At 31.7% G+C, this 15,415-nt stretch overlaps 1 protein-coding gene across 1 annotated transcript in view; it reads left to right on the plus strand.

Moving 5' to 3' along the window:
* LOC124353417 (neurogenic locus notch homolog protein 3-like) overlaps nt 1-15,415 on the plus strand; it is a 31,678-nt gene that overhangs the window by 8,175 nt on the left and 8,088 nt on the right. The window lies entirely within an intron of this gene.

The following is a 15,415-nucleotide window of genomic DNA, read 5'->3' on the forward strand; positions in this document are numbered from 1 at the left end:
AACGGCGAGATATTAGAAGAATTCTGTGGTTTAAGGTCTAAGATGTACTCGTACAAATATCTAGATAAAAACCCAGTTAGGTGTAAAGGAATTAAGAGAAGCGTTGTAAATAAAACAATAAATATCGAAAACTTGAAGAGATGTTTGTTCGAAGATAAAGAAGAATTTAGGGAGATGACTGTAATAAAAAGCTATAAACATGAATTGTACACAGTTACCATAAACAAGCTGGCACTGAACGCTAAAGATGATAAGAGAATCGTTCTAGAAAATAAGATCGATACAGTACCTTATGGCTATAAAAATGAAGCAAAATCTGATATATTAGATGAGTTAAATAAACTTGGAAACTTTGAAAATTGAGAAATATCCGGAAGTGTTTACGAATATGAATTGAGAAAGTCAAAGCTGTAATTTTTTCTATATAAATGGAGGCCCAAAAGAAGTGTACAAAGTGTCAAGAATTTAAAGATTTTGAAGAATTTTCTAAAAATAAGAATACCAAAGATGGATTATACTATTATTGTAAAGATTGTAATAAGAAATATAGAAAAGAATTATATGATAAAATGGGAAAATTATTCTTGGAAGAGAAAGAATGCACACGCTGTAAAATAGTTAAGAATATTTCTGAATTTAACAATTGGCATTATAGTAAAGATAAAAAACAAGCATATTGTAAAGAATGTATTAGAGAAATTTTTGCTGGACCAGTTCATTGCGTATGCGGAAGAGAAATTCAACAATTCTATAATCTTAAAAGACATTTACAAACAAACTATCATAATTCGAATGTTTAACATTTTCATCGTGTAATTTAGATATTCTATAAATCAGTCGAGATTCTGCCATATTTGTAGTAAAATGATTTCCGTTGTATAAAATATTCAAAGATTCTTTCATTTGGTTGTAGAGATTTATACTATTTGGATCTCCTTGTCTTAATAAAATTTCCATTTCTGGGTAATCAATTTCAAGTTCTTTCAATCTTTTCGGTATTTCTCTCTTTTGAGCTCTGATAACGTAATAAGGATATTCCCACATGTGATTCTTCTTAATTAACACAAAAACATGGTGTTTTTTCTTATCAAAATCTTTACAAACAAGATCTGGTTTCATTAAGTCAATTTTTACACTTTGTTTTGCAATTATTTCCGTTTTGATTTCATCTTTAATTTGCAAGTGCTTAACTTCGTCCTCTAAATATTTAATCTTGTTTTCAAGTTTGTACACACCAAATTTACGAATGCTTGGTAAAACATCTCTCGTAACCCATTGTTGAAAGCTTTTTGCTTCTATTTTATGAGATCTTAAAACTAACGAATAAAGTCCTGATTCATTGATGAAAATAGTATCTTTGTGAATATTTGCGAGGTGGCCCTCGAGGGCCTACCTTATCTTTTAGATAAAAGTATTGAGATTTGTAAGAGTCGCGATTCGATACCCTTGTCAGAATCTATGTTTTCAAAGCTTTTTTTGTATTTTTCTTTAACATGATCTATGATAGCTTGTCTAGTATTTTCATATTCTAACACCTCTGCAACATCTTTAGCCTTAAACCAAATTTCATTATTTTCGTCAACAATCGTTACAATGTCTTTATTATTGAATGTAAGTTGATTATTGAGTAGGTCTACAACTGACTCCATTTAGATAGAAAAAATTTAACAAGCAATTTTTTTATTTTGAGTATAAAGTCCAGATTCATTAACGAAAACAGTGTTATTTTGGAAGTTTGAAGGTAAGCTATTTATAGCCCCCCTTATCTTTTAGATAAAAGTATTGGTATTTATCATCATTATCAACTCGTTTGGAAAGTTTGAAGGTAAGAACGATTCGTTCCCCCTTGATTCATCATTCTTTCGACAATCTTAAATATATTGTTGTTTTACTCTCATTATTTATTAAATTTCCCTCAGAGTCTTGTATAGTTAGAACGATTTTTTGAATTCTTTTAATATTTTTTCTAATTGGAATATAATCGATTTCATTCGGTTTTTCACTGATTTTTGATCCATAAGCAACATTTGGGAAAAAAGTGTACAAAATTTCAGATTCTTTGTGTAGATGTTCGGTATGATTTTCAAAACTAGGTTCAACGAGATTGCAGTGCACTTCAATTACATCGAACGGTCTAAATTTTGGCGTTTTATTTCCTAAATATACCTGATTTGGCTCAATAGTTTCTTGAACAAACCCTAACAAATCTACAATAATTGCTGAAAACATTATTCTTACTGGTGATTTTATTTGAATTTTATTAGAGAGATAATTTTTTTGCATTTCAAACTTGTTTTCGTCAAAGTTTAAAGATTTATCTGATTGTTTGAATGTTTTCAGATAATTTTTAAGGGAATTTTTTATTTGATCGAAAGTATAATATCCTTTGTTTAAACCATAATATTTTGTTACGTTCTTCTCACTAAATCCTATACAATAAGGAGAACTTTCACTAATATTTATTACAAAATTGTCAGAATAAAAACCGCTTAAACCGATAAAATAATTTGATTCTTCCTCTAAGTGTATAGGATGTTCCAAGTTTAAAACTAATTTAGAGCTTTCTGAAGTCAACTTGAACAGCTTCATTTTCGTTATTTAAATGGAGAAATTTTTAAAGCAAAAAGATCAGATAAAACTTCAAACGTTTGAAGAAAATAAGAAAGATCAACCAATCAGATTGTTAATTGTTGGTTCAAGTGGATGTGGAAAAACAACTTTACTATTGAATTTTATCTACAATAGGTTGATTCCTTATTCCAATTTGTATGTTTTTAGTAAATCTTTAGAACAAGACGCCTATAAAAAATTACAAGAAAGATTTGAAAATATTGAGAAGAACTTAAGTAAGAAAATATCATATTTTTATAATGCTTCTGAGGACATAGTTCCGTTAAGCGAATGTAAACCCAATTCGTTAATCGTTTTTGATGATTGTATTTTGGAAAATCAAGACGTTATTAAGGAATATTTCGTTAATGTCCCGTCACAAAAACATATCTTGTATCTATCTTTCCCAATGCTTTTCAAAGGTTGATAAACAAGTTATAAGAAATAATTTGAATATGTTGTGTGTTTTTAAGCAAGACGATCACTATTCGAGAAAGATTTACAACAATTATGTGGGATCTGATATGAGTTTTAACCACTTTAATGAATTGTGTGATAACATTTGGAAGGAAGACTACGGATTTTTAACTATTAATCTAACTTTTGAAGCCTAAAAATGGCAAATATTTGAATAAATTTTCCAATATAAACGTGTGATAATCTAGTTGTTTTCATGTTTTTACGTTCACGTTCCACGTTCACGTTCATGTTTCACGTTCATGTTTCACGTTCATGTTTCACGTTCGTGTTTACGTTTCACGTTCATGTTTCACGTTCGTGTTTACGTTTCACGTTCATGTTTCACGTTCGTGTTTTACGTTTCACGTTCGTGTTTCACGTTCCACGTTCACGTTTTACGTTCCACGTTCACGTTTTTACGTTCCACGTTTCAAAATTTTCCTAAATAAATGGCGAAACGTAACTTCTGAAGAAGCGAAAAAACTTGATCAAATCGAAAAGAAATTAATCAAAGAATTTAAAGAACAGATTCGAATTGATGAAAAAGAACAAGAATTTATTCAAAAAATCAATCAACCTGTAACTTCTGCAATAAAAAACGTTGAGGGCAAAATTGAAAATGTTTTAAGTGATAATCAAAATTTGATGAATTTGGTTCCAGTTGTACGACAGTTTGCCGATATTTCGATACCAGAATCTGAGTTTGAATTGCCAAAATTACCATCGTCGACACCATTTAGACCTCGAATCATTGAAGACTCTACCATAGTTGAACCAATAAGTCCTGGAACAACGGATATAATAATTGGTGAAATTGGTAAAAAATTTCTTCCTAGAGCGAAGGATGATAAATTTGGTTTGTATTGGGACAGAAAAAAGAAAAGTTTTATGATTGGAAATTTGCCCGTGAATTTTGAGCATAATGATATCATTATTAATGAAAAAAACATATGAAGGAACTCAAGGTTTATGGAGATTATTAACAGGCACTGATGTTCCAAAAGACGGTTTATATTCTGAAGAAGACTTGAAAAAGTATACTGAAATTTTATGGAAATCTGATTCAATTTACAAAAATAATGATCCATCAACTAAGAAACCAAAGTCAAGTAAAGGTAAAAAATATCTCAATTTGATTAAACCAATTTGGGAAAAAAGAATCGAAGGATCAGGTGTGAGAAAATACAGTGATAATAAGATTGAATACAGATATATCGACGATTTGACAAAACTCGATGGAATTATTAATTATATTTATGCTCAAGAAAAGGCTGGAAACAACAATTTTTTGAACGAAAAGAAAGCGATTAAGGATTTTATTTCGAACAAACTTGATGAAATGATTGAAAAACCTGATGGAATTAAATATTTAAAACGAGTTTTGCCGGCAATAAGTTCATCTATGATTGAGGGTAGCGGACTTTTGAATGATTTTATCAACAATTTACCTTTTGAATTACACGTACCAACTTATCAGTATCTGGGGCCTGGCACAAAACTTGAAAAAAGATTGAAAAGAGGAGATCCTGGTATAAATAAATTAGATCAAGCTGCTATGGAACACGATATTTTTTATGCAAAACATAGAGACACAAATTCCAGACATATAGCAGATAAAGTTTTGCAAGATAAGGCAATGGATAGATTTTTATCAAAAGATGCTGGATTAGGTGAAAGATTTGTTGCACTTCCAACAGCTGGAGCAATGTTTTTGAAGAGAAAACTAGGAATGGGAATCGAAGAGAACTTGAAATTTTAACTATATAAATGGAGGTGAATGTAAATTTCAGCAAAAATCAGAAAGAAAAAATAAAATCCGCTTTTAAGAAGAAAATACCCGTTAGTATTCAATTTAAAATAGATCAACTAAAAAATGGCGAAGATAAGATATTTTTAACAAATAGACAATACAATAAACTCGAAAAACATAAGAAAAACAATAAAGGAACCAGAATAGAATTTTCTTATAATCAGTTGAAAGAACTTAAAAATGGTGGACTTTTGAAAGATTTATTAGATTTTGGAGAAAATATTTCCAGTTGTTAAAAATGTTGTTCCTTATGTTCGTAAAGCTGCTCCAATCGTTAAAAATGATGTGATTCCTATTGTTCGAAACATTTTAAATTGGTTAGATAAAGAGTTGGAAGATGTTACAGGATCTGGATTAGATGAAAAAACTTTGAATTACGTGAAATCAAACATCGGAAAAAAATTTGAACCCTTAACATTCGGAGAATTGGAAGAAATCTGCAAAAATATTAAACATTTTAGAGGAATCTTCATGAGAGATACATTACCTGAAAAAGTTAAGAAATTTGAATGTGGAATTGTGAATTTAGACTCGATTATGGGAAGTGGAACGCATTGGATTTGTTATTATAAAAATGATAAGATTGCGTTTTATTTTGATTCGTATGGAAGAATTGAGGACAAACCGCCGATAGAATTGATTAAATATTTGAAAAAATCAAGCGTCTACTACAATGATTCTCAGATTCAAGACTATAAAGATCCCCCAATTTGTGGTCATTTATGTGTTTTTGTGTTGAATGAACTGAGTGATGGTAAAGATTTTAAAGAAGTTGTTAACAAATTATTGCTTAATAAATATGGATTCACAAAATATTTTTGACGTATTTGGAACACAAATTATTCAAAATGTAGATAATAGTTTGAATTTTGATAGTTTGAGAAATGAGTTTGATAACGAGTTAGAAAATGTATTACAAAACCTTCCAGATTCAGATATGTTTGCTGTCGAGATTGAAGATTTTAAAGCAGAATATGATAACAAACTTGCAAATTTCATGAGTTCAAATGAAGTTGCTGATAAAATAAAAACATTGAAAAAAGAATTTGATGATGGTGCAGAAAAATTATTTACCAATTTAATGTCTCATATCGAAAAAGCTGATAAAATTACTGAAGCGATCAAAGTTGAAAAGAATTATGTTAGTTTGGCTAATAAAAAAAGAATTGTCTGTGTTCGACCTGGTATTGACAAACATGATGTTGTTGTTAAAGAACAAATTTTAAAACCTCTAAAATTATCAGAAAACATCGATATTGTTGATTTACATGATCCGAATGTTAAAAATGCCTTAGATTTTAAAGGAAAAAGAATTAGCGGTGTTAGTAAAGGAATTAATCCATTTGATGTTGTTGTAATGATTCAATTAGAAGATCCTATTAAAATGTTTAATGAACTAAAACAAAATTATGAGAATCATAAACAGCATGTTAAAGATTTTACAACAGAAGTCTATGACAAGTTAGAAGCCAGAAATAGAAGATCAGTAGACGATGTTGGTGAAATTAATGAAAAACGTACTAATTTTAAAGAGTCTTTTGATAAGTTTAGTTTAGATGCTACGAAAACTTTTGAGAATATTGGTCATAAATTTGTTGAATACAATGATTCTTATGCTGTCAAATTTCAAAAATTAGAAGAAAAACTTAATAATATGGAGGAAGATCTTACTGAAATAGGTATTCGCGTAGGGTTTTATGCACGATAAATTTTCCCTAAATAAATGGCGCTCATATATTGTGTGAGATGTAAAGAAAAAACTGCCACAAACGATATAAAATACTATGCAAACATCAATGGAGTTAAGAGAATATCTGGAAAATGTGCTGAATGTAACTCAAAAAAGAGTCAATTTATAAAAACTTGATTTAAAAATTTTTTTTTAATAAATAGAGATGGCGGGACATTACAGTGCTTTCGATCTTTTTATAATGCAACACGAAAGAGATTTGAAAAAAGAACATTGGGATGACATTTCTCAAAAATATGAATTATCCGAAGATATGATGAGATTATACGTAAACAAATTGAATTGGTATAACATTGCAAAATATCAAACTTTATCATCAGAGTTCATTCAAGAAAATATACATTATCAATTAAAAGATCATATGTCTGTTCTTTGTCTCTATCAACACTTGAGTATAAAGTTTTTGGATGAAAATAAAGATACAGTTGATTGGAACAATATTATAGATAGCGGTTACTATCCTGTGCAGATTTTATTGAAATATGTGACCGAGATCGCAAAATTTAAGGAAGAGAATCCTGAATATGACGAAGTAGATCATTAAAAATGACTCTAATCTTTTTAATTATTTTACTAAAATTTATATCTTTTCTTATAAAAACGTACATTAGATCGATGAAAAAATGATACACGATGTTTAAAATTTCTAAATTTTCTCTTATTAAATGGCGGACTACAGAAAATATGCTAGTGATATTGAAAGGGCGGAGTTTAAAAATTTCTATCCAATTAGTAAACAACATTTGAATGAACCGAATAAAAGAACTGAGTTTAATATTGATTTTGGAGATAACTTTTGCTCGTCTAACTTCCAGTTTTATATTTCTGGAACTTTAACAAAACAAGATGGTCAAGCATATCTTGGAACTGATAATGTTAGATTAATCGATAATTTTATACCGTTTTTTATTTTCTAAGATTGAAGTAAGAAAAAACACAATAAATTGATAGAAGAAGTCGAAAACTGTGGCCAATTAAGCACAATTAAAGGAACTATTTCGTATTCAAAAAGTGATGTTATTTCTCAAACTTCTAATGGCTTTGAATCAGATTTTAAATTTGGTGTTTTTGAAGCAGCTGGAAATTTATCTCATTTTGGATTAGGATTTTTTGAAAATGTTACTATTCCGATCTATAAAGGAGGATTTTATCTAAGTTTTATAAGAGCAGAAGACGATGATGTGATTCTGAAGACTGCAACTGGAACTGTTATGCCTGTTGATGGAAAAATAACAATTACAGATTTTTTTATTAGAGTTCCAATGATTGATTATAAAACCACGAGTAAAATTAGGTTGATTGATGAAATTACAAAAAGTCAAAACATTATGTTTAATTTTCTAGATTGGCAATGTATTGAACAAAAAGGTATTTCCGGAACAACTTATTCGTTCGATATCACAAATATTTATAGAAATATCTTCAATCCCAAGTTCGTTATCATCGGTTTTCAAACAGATAGACAGAATAATCAAGAAAAAAAAATCCTTCAAAGTTTGATAGTTTGGATGTAAAAAATATCAGAGTAAAATTGAACGGTTCTTATTATCCAGATGAATTACAAAATTTAAACATTTCCGGAGGTCTTTTCAGAATCATGTATCAGATGTATCAAGATTTTAAGAAAGTTTACTGTAATAATAAGGAAATGTATTACAATCCTAAAGAATTTTTTAGCGAATAGACCTATTTATGTCATTGATACAACAAAGAGTTTGACAAATATTTCTGGTTCAAAGAACGATATAATTATCAATATGGATTTTCAAAAAGCTGTTACAAACGCGATTTGTTATGTTGTTGTTGTCTCTGAGAAATTTTTAGCCTATGATGTGATTAAGAACGATATTAGAGAAATTCAGTAAAAATCACGTTATTTTCACTATTATTCATCGGATAATTTTAACACTTTACAGAATTGTTAAAGACATTGATATAAGTATTCATTTTTAATTTCAAAAGAATATCTTAAAAAATGGGGATGATATTAACAAAAAACTATTCCAAGGTCATCTTAAGGGTTGGACCGGAAGTTATGATTTTAAAAAATACTTTAATATTTACTGATCCTATATACCAAATTTCAGCAAAAAAGCTCCAATAGTTCTCGAGATATAAGAGTTTTAAGATAAGGGATGATTGGGGTAGTTTTTGAAAATTTTGTTATTTTCATGAAATTTTAAGTTGAACTCGCTTGTTTTTGAAGTTTCAGATTTTTCTGATAATTTTTTTTATTTTTTTATGAATATTAAGAAATAGGGGATGATTTCACCCTTATGGATAAGTTAAGTCGAAAGAGTTAAGTATTTACTATATGTGTACCAAATTTCATTAAAATCGGTTGAGTGGTTTTTGAAATATAAAAATTATTAATAAATTTGTAAACTAGCACTCCTAATTGAACAACTTATATAGCAGAGATATAGCTTTATAACTTTCGAGACTCTCCGTAGCTCAGTTGGTAAGACGCTTGCCTTCAAAGCCTGAGGTTCTGGGTTCAAATCCCAGAGCTTCAGGCGCGCTTTTTATTGAGGAAGACATGGTTGTCGTTCAGTGGTTGGGGACAAGTCTTTACACGAGTGGCCATAGTGTAATGACTATAGAACAAGCCGAGTAATGACAACTGTGGTTGGCGCGCCATTTGCTTCCTCACCTTTCCACTTCATTCCTTAATTCCTTCTCTTCCTTAATTCGTACATTCCTTCTCTTCCTTAATTCGTTCATTACATTCATCATTCACATCATTCATTAATACAACATTACACTTACAAAACACCCGACACAAATTCCCTAATTGTATCTCTCCATCAACTTCTACACAGTAGTTACCAAAGAAAAATGAGACTTGGGAACAAAAAAATTCCAGAGTCTAAGACCCGAATTACAGCTCCTAGCCATTAACTTGGTTGGACAGTAGCAGTGCAGGGCCAAGTCTCTAAACAATAGACACCGTAGAAGTTGAATGTGATGTGATTCCCCATAGCGCAAACACGCACACTAACAACACTACACCAAAGACACAATCATTCATTTTGTCTTTTACAATAATTGATGATGTTCATATTATTCTCTTTCATTCCTTCTAAAACTTCAAAAATATACTCTTTCGCTGATGAAAAATCTCGATTTCTTCCGGAATAATCTTTGTAATCGTACACATAATATCCTAAATAGTTGTACAATAGAATGAAATTATTTCTATTTATCTCTGTTGTAGAAATGTAAACACAAACATTTGCGCTGAAAAATTTATATCTCGGCAGACTTAGTTCCATAATCTCCATTTATAAAAAAATCTTTTTGTTTAAATGGAAGAGTATAATGCCAACTGTTACAAGTGTTCTAATAGAGGAGAAATTATCGATAAAAGATATTTAGTTTGTAGAGGTTGTAATTTAATTTTGTTAGAAAGACCTAAACCTAAGAAATTTCGAAATAAATTAACACATTTGAATAACCTGCTTACAAAATTGCAATATGGAGACAAGAAGCAAACAAAATTTGTTACAGAATTTAGAAAACAGAATAAAAATTTTTACTTATCTCTTGGAACCATTGACAAAATTATTTTCCTTTTCAAAGAATACATTAGGTTTGTAGGTATCGATACACACGTTTATTATGAAAAGATATTACCTGTATTTTTTCATTATCTGGATGTTGAATTTGTTTACGATTTTGAACCAGAAATCCTCGATGATTTTATAGTACATTTGGAGAAATTAAACGAAGAACCTCTTGAAAAGAATGCGGTTTTACTCACATTCTCCCCGACTTCTCGAGTGAAGGTTAGCGAATTTCATTTTTTCCGTCTTTAAATTTTTTCTATTTAAATGGAGTTCTTGAAAGAGTTAAATGATATTGGAGAATGTAAGTTTAAAGAGTATAAGAAGTTAAATGAATTGGAAGAAAGGAAGAAACATAGAATCTTGAATTTGGAGAAAATGAAAGATAAATTCGGGTTTACAATAATTGCCGAGTTGGAAGATTGTAAAGTACACTTACCTGCTGACTGTTTTGGATGAGAAAAAGATTAAAGAATTAAACAAAAATGAAAAAATTACACTTGGTTGTTACTGGAAAGAAGACTATTAAAGATAAAGACTGTGTTACAATTAACTTTGTAGAATAAAGATTTTTTATTAAGATTTTTTGATTTTTTCATTAAAACAGCTTATAAATGTAGAAGCAAACATTGAACAGTAAAACAGCTAAAGATTCGGTTATTTAACATTCGTGCTTTCCTGTTAGATTTCTTAGATTTGTTTATTGTTCAATGGACAGTATTTTACATTGATTTTCTGACTGTCCCAAAAGTGCGCCAGAACCGCCATATTCATATCTACTTATATATATATATATATATATATATATATATATATATATATATATATATATATTTATATATTATACATATATATATATCAATATTATATATAATATATATCAATGTATATATTATATATATAAATCAATATATATTATATATATTGTGATTCAAAGTTTATAAAAATTAAAATTATATATATATATATATATATATATATATATATATATATACAGGGTGAGTTTTTTAAAGTGATCCAATAGCTAACTTTTTAATTACACGACTTAGCACCACACTTTAAATTTGGAACTTGCTCAATTTTAAGTTTCACTCTGGGATACACTTTCAAATTTTTTGAAGATGGCCGCCATTTTCCAATATGGCGGTCAACTTTAAAACCTCTTATGGAACACCCTGTATTTTATGTTGTTTTTAGATTCTACTCAACAAAATAATACATTTTCGCTTTTGAGAGTTTTTCAATATCTCTAATGGTTCAGGAGCTACGTGGACTGGAGCTTTTCATAATTTTTGCCAATATGGCGGCCAACTTTAAAATATTTTATGGAACACCCTGTATTTTATGTTGTTTTTATATTCTACACTACAAAATAAGACATTTTTGCATTTTAGAGTTTTTCTATATCTCTAATGGTTCAGGAGCTACGTGGACTGCAAGTTTTCGGATTTTTTCGGACTGATGATAAAAACTTGCAGTCCACGTAGCTTCTGAACCATTAGAGATATAGAAAAACTCTAAAATGCAAAAATGTCTTATTTTGTAGTGTAGAATATAAAAACAACATAAAATACAGGGTGTTCCATAAAATATTTTAAAGTTGGCCGCCATATTGGCAAAAATTATGTAAACTTCCAGTCCACGTAGCTCCTGAACCATTAGAGATATTGAAAAACTCTCAAAAGCAAAAATGTATTATTTTGTTGAGTAGAATCTAAAAACAACATAAAATACAGGGTGTTCCATAAGAGATTTTAAAGTTGACCGTCATATTGGAAAATGGCGGCCATCTTCAAAAAAATTTGAAAGTGTATCCCTGAGTGAAACTTAAAATTGAGCAAGTTCCAAATTTAAAGTGTGGTGCTAAGTCGTGTAATTAAAAAGTTAGCTATTGGATCACTTTAAAAAACTCACCCTGTATATATAGTCTATGTGTGTGTGTATGAATGTATATATTTATGTGCGCGCGCGTTTGTGTGTGTGTGTGTGTGTGTGTGTGTGTGTGTGTGTGTGTGTGTGTGTTTTGTCTACTGCAATGGCTATAAGTATGTTGACATATTTTTGTGATCGTGGTAGCATTCCAAACTGAATTATTGCGTAGAAAATATAATTCTTTCAAATCAGAAGTATTCATTCACGCAGAGTATAAAATAAGTCATTAGCAAATTTGAACCCTACCTTGCATTATGTCATTAATTGCTACTGTCTTCATGAATACATGAAAATTCAGTCCTGTTTTTCAACAAGAAATTACGTGCGAAGACGTGAGTACCTACTAGTGATTATATAAATTTATTAACTATGTAAAACAATTGCTCATGAATTATCTTATTATTTAGTTAAGTTTTATGGTTAACAAGGTTGTGTTAGTTCGCTTCCTTCTTTATATGCTAAGTAGAAATATTTAATTGATTTACCAACGTCACGAAGATCTAGAACCAATTTTGATAGCTCTAATCTGCATGGCAATGCAAAATGCATTCATAATATTAATAGACATAAAATTAGAACAGCAAGAGGTTGCTAAAAGCTAAAACACAACCACCTGAAAAGTAATGGTTGTTTGTTTAGATTGCGACAATTATACATTACAATTATAGCACACACCAGTAGACCTCGCGCGGATCGAGCGCTAACATGGGCTCTTATGGGAGGGAGAAATTCCCTCATTTGCTGGAGAAATCCCCTCATGTGCGGGAGAAATTCCCTCCTCACACTCTTATCCTATGAAAATGTTCCAAATTCTGTCGAAATTATCGTGTTTTTTTTTCGGTAAAATCGGTGATTTGGGGTGTCAAAATCGGTGTTTTTCGGTAAAATCGGTGATTTGTTGGGTCCTCACACTCCCCGTGAGGGAGAAACGAGGGACGGAGGGAATTCCAATATGGCGGCGAGGGCGTGTGATGATTGAGTCGATGTATAGAGCTGTGAGCATAGGGGGACATTATCCAGTCGTAGGATGTCTACCAGCTCTCTGGACCGATTCTTATACTGGATAATGTTTAACCTGGGTACTATACGTAGTGCGGATGTTCCGAAACCACATCCAGGCCCACATCGACTCACCGCATCACACAATAAGGTACGATTCGTCTTTATTTCTCTTGTTTAGTTAACTTTCCCGCCCTTTTCACAATTGAGGTTATGTTCCCCAGTTCCCGCCAACTGGGCGCAGCCATCTAAGAAAGTGAGGTTAGGTTTCTCCTGTTCCCGCCCTTTTCACAATTGAGGTTATGTTCCCCTGTTCCCGCCAATTCATCATGGGCGCAGCCATATTGAATACGCGGGAAACCAAGAAAGTGAGGTTAGGTTCCCCTGTTCCCGCCAATTTTTCCCGCCCTCGCCGCCATATTGGAATTCCCTCCGTCCCTCGTTTCTCCCTCACGGGGAGTGTGAGGACCCAACAAATCACCGATTTTACCGGACCGAAAAAACACCGATTTTTTTTGACACCCCAAATCACCGATTTTACCGAAAAAACACGATAATTTCGACAGAATTTGGAACATTTTCATAGGATAAGAGTGTGAGGAGGGAATTTCTTCCGCACATGAGGGGATTTCTTCTCCAGTAAATGAGGGAATTTCTCCCTCCCATAAGAGCCCATGTTAGCGCTCGATCCGCGCGAGGTCTACTAGTGCGGATGTTCCGAAACCACATCCAGGCCCACATCGACTCACCGCATCACACAATAAGGTACGATTCGTCTTTATTTCTCTTGTTTAGTTATCTTTCCCGCCCTTTTCACAATTGAGGTTATGTTCCCCAGTTCCCGCCAACTGGGCGCAGCCATCTAAGAAAGTGAGGTTAGGTTCTCCTGTTCCCGCCCTTTTCACAATTGAGGTTATGTTCCCCTGTTCCCGCCAATTCATCATGGGCGCAGCCATAATGAATACGCGGGAAACCAAAAAAAGTGAGGTTAGGTTCCCCTGTTCCCGCCAATTTTTCCCGCCCTCGCCGCCATATTGGAATTCCCTCCCGTCCCTCGTTTCTCCCTCACGGGGAGTGTGAGGACCCAACAAATCACCGATTTTACCGAAAAAAAAAACACCGATTTTGACACCCCAAATCACCGATTTTACCGAAAAACACGATAATTTCGACAGAATTTGGAACATTTTCATAGGATAAGAGTGTGAGGAGGGAATTTCTTCCGCACATGAGGGGATTTCTCCAGTAAATGAGGGAATTTCTCCCTCCCATAAGAGCCCATGTTAGCGCTTGATCCGCGCGAGGTCTACTCACACTAGTGATGGGATAACCGAATGGATTTTATAACCGACTAACCAGTCAGTTATTTTTGTCGTTAATCGGTTATTTTAGTCGAATGAATAACCGATTACCTTTTAAATTCAATCCACATTTTTAGGGATGGAGTGGTGGGGGAATGAAACCATTCCTGTTGAGACAGGTACGCGGCGCGGCGCGGCCAATTTACTCACGGCCGTACTTAGCTTTGGCGAGCCCTGGTAAAGATATTCGGTCGGGCCCCGTCGTGTCCCCCCACCAGACACAGTCCCTTCATATAGGACGTGTGACTGGCTCCGGAAGAAATTGTACGAAAAACCCGGTCTGAGTTCGGACCTTAATATACAATCAAAAAATCCCAAGCAAAACCCTCACTGGCAGAACCGTAATTGAAAACGAAATTCTGTAATTGTATTATTACTTTTTTCTGTGCATACGTTATAGTCATAACATTTTAAAATGTTATATTATCATATATCATTTATAACACTACAAGATAAATACCGTTCAAATTGCAAAATTATAATTTATTTTAATTACGAATCACGAAAGTTAATCGCTAAAGAACGATATTTCAGTACATAATAAAAATAACTTATTATAATAAACGAGCAATTCAAGTATAGACTGTCTGCACAACCAGTTAACTTGCAGAAAATTATTCGGTAGAAAAACTAATCTAAAGACTAATTTAAAATAACCGATCAGAATCAACGATTAATTCAAATATAGACTAAGTCTTCACAACCAGTTAACTTATAGAAAAATTAGTCGGTAGAAAAACTTATCTAAAGACTAATTTAAAATAACCGATCAGAATCAACGATTAATTCAAATATAGACTAAGTGTTCACAACCAGTTAACTTATAGAAAAATTAGTCGGTAGAAAAACTTATCTAAAGACTAATTTAAAATAACCGATCAGAATCAACGATTAATTCAAATATAGACAAAGTCTTCACAACCAGTTA

The sequence above is a fragment of the Homalodisca vitripennis genome, chromosome 2 (assembly GCF_021130785.1).
Source record: "Homalodisca vitripennis isolate AUS2020 chromosome 2, UT_GWSS_2.1, whole genome shotgun sequence".
Taxonomy (NCBI): Eukaryota; Metazoa; Arthropoda; class Insecta; order Hemiptera; family Cicadellidae; genus Homalodisca; species Homalodisca vitripennis.